This window comes from Podarcis pityusensis, assembly GCF_964106645.2.
Source record: "Podarcis pityusensis genome assembly, chromosome: 11".
Classification (NCBI taxonomy): domain Eukaryota; kingdom Metazoa; phylum Chordata; class Lepidosauria; order Squamata; family Lacertidae; genus Podarcis; species Podarcis pityusensis.
The window spans coordinates 63,603,776-63,609,775 of NC_138036.1; positions in this window are offsets into that span (position 1 = coordinate 63,603,776).

Genomic DNA, 6,000 nt, shown 5'->3' on the forward strand with positions numbered 1-6,000 from the left:
AATCCTCGACGCCAGGTGGAAGGGGGATCAGGTGGAGTATTTGGTAGCGTGGGAAGGAGAACCGGAGTCAGAAAACACTTGGGTAATGGCAGAAGATATCAATGACGAGGTATTGATAGAAACGTTCCATCAAAGGTTCCCAAGGAAACCTCAGCCTGTGGAGAGGTTCCGGAGGGAATACTTTGGGACCACCGATGAGGAGGAGTTGGAAGGATTCACGGATTCGGAAGGGGAAGGGGAGATGGACTCTGAGGAGGAGGAGTACTTCGAGACCAGGAAACGCGACAGGTGGAGAGAAGTGTTCAAGACATCGGAAGGTGAAGGAAGTTCCTTCCGGGGTTTTGCCTCCTCACCGCCCATAGAGGAGGGGGCGGGAGGGGGTGAAGGGGGCCCTGGAGGGGAGGTGGATGTCAGGGAACTGCCATCGGAAGGAAGGGAGGTGGAAGGGCTCACACAGGTTGGGAGAGACTCAGCAGCTGAAGAGGGAACCAGTAGGGGGAGAAGAGCTGAGCTGAGGGAAAGTGAGCAGGAGGGATGGCTCCGAGACACTTCCAGCGAAAACAGTGGGGAGGTTTCAGGACCTCCTGTAGGGACACCCACTCCTCGCCGGAAACTGTCACGCAGAGAGTCCAGAAGATGTGTTTCCGTTAAGGAGCTTTTATGTTGGAAGCGATTCCGAAAGCAACCACTGTCGGAATCTGCAAGCGACTGACAGAGCCATGTTTAAGGGGCTCCGTTACAGACAGAGGTTTGCAAACTTGTACAAACTCTGAGGGACTTGGATTTTACGCACAAGCAGCTCATCGTCCCATCACATATACATAACCCAACTGAGATTAGAAACTGTTTCCAGAGGTATTTTAAACAACTATATACACAAGGGCCACAGAAAGAAATGGATTTAGACCAATTTCTGAAGACAAATGGATTACAAAAAATATCCCAAGAAAGTAAATTAATGTTGAACTATAAAATATCTGAACAGGAAGTAGAAGGTGCCATTCAAAACATGCAATTAGGCAAATCTCCAGGACCGGAGGGGCTGACTTCTAGATATTATAGATCTTTAAAAGAGTGGCTATTACAACCTTTAAAGGAAGTCTGCAATAAAATATTGGAAGGGAAAAGGGCACCAGAGTCTTGGAAAGAGGCGTACATTACACTTATACCGAAGACAGAGACGGAAAAGACTCAGCTTAAGAACTACCGCCCCATATCGTTACTTAATGTGGATTACAAAATTTTTGCAGACATTTTGGCCAAGAGATTGAAAAAAGTATTGATGGAAGAGATTCATAAAGACCAAGCGGGCTTTCTCCCGGGAAGACACTTGTCCGATAATTTGAGGAATATAATTGATATTTTGGAAAAACTAGAAGTGAACATAAATACTAAAGCAGTTTTGATATTTGTGGACGCGGAGAAAGCTTTTGACAATATCTCTTGGAGTTTTATGAAGAAGAACCTACAGGGGATGGGGGTAGGCCAAGGTTCTGAAAACAGTATAAGTGCAATTTATTCAGAACAAAAGGCTAGGCCAGAATCTAGTACCAAAAGAGTTTTAGAACTGATTCAAGAATTTGATCAAGTTGCAGGATTTAAGTTGAATAAGTTAAAGACCAAGGTTTTAGAGAAAAATTTAACACCAATGGAGAGAGAGAGGTTTCAGAATGAGACAGGTTTAACAGTGGTTAAGAAAGTTAAATACTTGGGTGTCAGGGGTTCAGGAGCAGAGGCAAGGGCAAGGGAGGAAACAGAGAGCGAGGGGGAGGAGGCAGAAGAAAAGATGAGTGATGACGACGACCCGAGATCTCCGAGTCTTTCCAGTGAATCAGAAGATTCACAGAAAGGAGCACCAGTGGCCAGGGCAAGGGGGGAGCCTAGGGGGACACCCCAGGAAGATAGAGCCAGAGGGGACTCAGAGGGGAGCAGTTGGAAATCGGGACCAGCGTCACCGCCAGAGAGCAGGGAAGAAGAAGGGCGCCAGGGATCAAGCGCTGGCAGCTCACAACAGGGGGGAGGGCACGAGTCAGGAGTGGCCACACCTCCATCGGGGAGCGAAGAAACGGTCAGACGGAAGGTGGAAGGTTGGGCGCGCGCGCCAAGTTCAAATGCACAGGAAGGTGGCGCAGTAGGCAGCCCGGAAAGGGAGCCAGGTCCTAAAGCCCGCCGAAAGGAGGGAGAAGAGTCAGGGGGGTCAGCGTCAGCGTCAGAGGAATCCCGGAAGGAAGAGACCCCGGGGGGCAGAGGGACCCAGAGAAGAACAGTCAGGCGGAAAAGGTGGAGCAGGGCTAGGATATTAAGTTGGTGTACAAGGGGCGGAGACTCAGACGGAGCTTCGCCGATCTAACCATTAGACGTAGGGTTGCACGCAGCAGCTTGAAAATGGAAACTGTAACTCAATAAAGACTTTTATTTAATGATCGCTGGCTAGCGTGATCCTCTGTGAGCTAGGATCTGGAAGCAACTCTGACAGTAAGCTCCGTCTCCTAAATTGTGGGCATCTACAGCCTCGCGGAGAGGAGAGAAAGCGGGTGCCTACTAGCGAGCTCACGAACGGCAGACAAAATGACGACCGAACAGCAGATAGCGGAACTCAGAGAAGCAGTGTCACGACTGAATGCCGAGGCTCTTGCATCCAGGAAGAGAGAGGAGGACGCAGCTGCCGCCTACAGGGATCTCCAGGTCAGGTTGGAAGTGCTTACGAAGCATGGGCAACTGACACCCAAACCGGAGGGGATTGGGTTGGGGAGACGAACAGGCGGTCTGGTCTCTCACTTCGATGGGAATTTGCAACAGTACCCCAACTTTAGAGCAGATGTAATGTGTGCACTGCAACTGCTGAACAATGACTTTAGAGATGAGCAAGAGAAGGTGGGATTCATCATGTCCCATTTGCATGGAGATGCTAAAGCATGGCTGCGCAATTTGTGGAGAGATAAGGATCCGGCGCTCCAAAATGCGGATGCCTTTATTAAAGCGATGGATGGGTGCTTTTTATCAAGCATTGACGTGGATCTTGCTCGGCAGCAGATACATGGACTGAAGCAAGGGAGGGCCAGCGTAAGGCAGTACCATGCCCGCTTTTTCGCTTTGGTCAGTGCCCTGGAATGGGACAGAGATTCGGCTCCTGTAAGAGACCTGTTTTGGGAGGGATTGCACGGCTCGGTTAAAGATGAAATTGCGAGGGGGGAGAGACCCCGGACCACGCAGGAGATCGTTCAGAGGGCGTTGGCGGTGGGGGTGAGGCTGGAAGAACGTCCGTGGAGCAGGGACAAAGGGCGCGGAGGGCGCGAACCAGCCAGGGGCTCCTCCTTCCTTCCCAGAGAAGCAGCGCGTGCGCAATCCACGCCTCCACCAGGAGGAGGGGCGGAACCTATGGAGGTTGGAGGTGCAAGGGCTCAGTCAGCAGCCAGAGCCCTAGCACCGGCAACAGTGAAAGCGAAGCCTCCTAGAGGGAACAGGAAATGTTACATCTGCGATGATCCACAGCATATGGCGAAAGAGTGTCCCCGGAGGCTCCACAAGCACACTGCAGCCTCAGCAATGGTAACTGCAGCAACGCAGCAAGGACAACCACAGCAGGGAAACGACGGAGTCTGGCTGGAGGAAGAGGCACTGGGGGCCAGCCAGACGTCTCAGTGAAGCAGTCCCCAGAGATTTTACAGCCCATGGACCCCCTCCCGCCCAAACCAGTAGTAAGGCTCACCGCATCTCTCCAGCTGCCCAATGGAATCACCATGGACGTGCCAATCACCATTGACTCAGGAAGCAATGCGGACTTTATAGGGCAGGACTTTGTCGACCGGCACGCTATGCAGTTGCTGCCTGCCACGCTGCCCCTGCAGGTTGTCACGGTGGATGGCAGGGAGCTGCTAGGGGGGCAAGTGGTGAAGCAGACGCCACCAATGGTGATGCGACTTGGGAATCACAGGGAAATCATCAGCTTCAATGTCACTCAACTATCGGACACGCCCATTGTATTGGGCATGAGTTGGCTGGACAAGCACAGCCCGACGCTGGCTTGGTACCAGAGGCAGCTGACCTTCGGCTCTTCCTTTTGCGCGGAACACTGCATCGTGCCCCGGCAGGAAGGAGAGGAAGAGGAGTCACAGCTGCAGCTAGGCACGCTGCAAGCGGTTCCCCACAAGTACGCAGAATTTTTGGAGGTTTTCTGCGAGAAGGAGGCAGACAGGCTACCCCCCCACAGACCATATGACTGCAAAATTGACCTGCTGCCGGGGGCGGCGCTGCCCAAAGGGAAGCTGTATTCCATGTCTGAGGACGAACTGCAGGAACTCAAAGAGTTCATAGATCATAATTTGGAGCGCGGTTTCATCCGAGAGTCCAAGGCAGCGGGGGGCAGTCCGGTATTCTTTGTTAAGAAGCGGGACACGCCCCAAAAAAGACTTGTAGTGGACTTTCGCATCTTGAACAGTGTGACCAAGCCATCGGACTTCCCCATGCCCCGAATCGACGACCTCCTCGCAAAGGTACGGAAGGGCAGAGTGTTCACCAAGTTGGACCTGCGAGGGGCATACAACCTCATTCGCATGCGGGAAGGAGATGAGTGGAAGACAGCCATGTTCACGCCCCTGGGCACCTACGAATATAGAGTTATGCCTTTTGGATTGCAAAATGGCTCCCACGTTTTTCAAGCTTTCATGCATCACGTGTTGGCGGGGCGCCTCTACAAGACGTGCGTCTGTTTCTTGGATGACATCCTGATCTTTTCGGAATCGCAGCAGGAGCATGACAGACACGTCAAGGAAGTGCTGAGCAGGCTACAGCAACATAGGCTTTACGCCAAGCTGGAGAAGTGCCAATTCGACGTGACGGAGGTGGATTTCCTGGGCTACAAGTTGTCGGATAAAGGGCTCGCCATGGACAGCGCCAAGGTCCGAGCAGTGTTGGATTGGAAAAGCCCACGCAACCGGAAGGAGGTCCAACGGTTTGTCGGCTTCGCGAACTTCTATCGCAAGTTTATCAAAGGCTTTGCGATGCAGACAGCGGCCATCACGGACACGCTCAGCTCCAAGAAAAAGAAGTTCATCTGGACAGAGCAGGCGGAGCAGTCCTTTCAGGCACTCAAGCGTCTCTTCGCGTCGGAAGAGCAGCTGCTTCATGTCAACCCCAGCAGGCCGATGAGGGTGGAGACAGACGCTTCGGACAGAGCCGTGGGAGCAGTCCTGCTGCAGAAAGACCCGCAGGGGGTTTGGAGGCCGGGAGCGTTTTACTCAAGGAAGCTCAGCAAGTCCGAACAGAACTACACCATCTGGGACAGGGAGTTGCTGGCCATTCATGCAGCGTTCAAAGCGTGGAGGCACTTCCTGATCGGCGCCAAGCACACGGTGCAGGTCTGCACGGACCACAAGAATCTAGAGCACCGGCGCACGGCACAGTTCCTGAACCAGAGGCAGATACGTTGGGCTGAGTTCTTTGCGAATTTCGACTTCCGAATAGAGTATGTCCCGGGGGACACCAACATCATGGCGGATGCTCTCTCCCGTAAGCCACAGTATCTGGAGGAGGCAACGCCAGCGGCCGCCATGCACATCTTCGCACCGACAGTGTGGGCATGCGCGGCGGCGACAGTTGACCTGGATGCGGTGCGACGAGCGTTGCAGGATGACTCCTTCGCGCAAGCAAAGATGGCAGAGGTGCACAGGGGCACGGCAGCGACCGACGAGTTCCAGCTGCGAGATGGTTTGCTCATCCGTAAAGGGGCCATCTACGTGCCGGGAGATGAACTTCGCGCCAAGGTACTGCAGCAGCTGCACGACGCGCCCACTGCCGGGCACTTTGGCAAGGAGAAGACGGTGGAATTAGTAGCCAGAGACTTCTGGTGGCCCGGAATGAGAGGGGAAGTCGCGGACTACGTGGCGAGGTGTGACACCTGCCAGAGGGCCAAACCAGTGCACAGACCGCCGGCCGGACTGCTGGAACCGCTGCAAACTCCGTTCGAACCATGGGAGAGAGTGGCCCTGGACTTTGTCACGG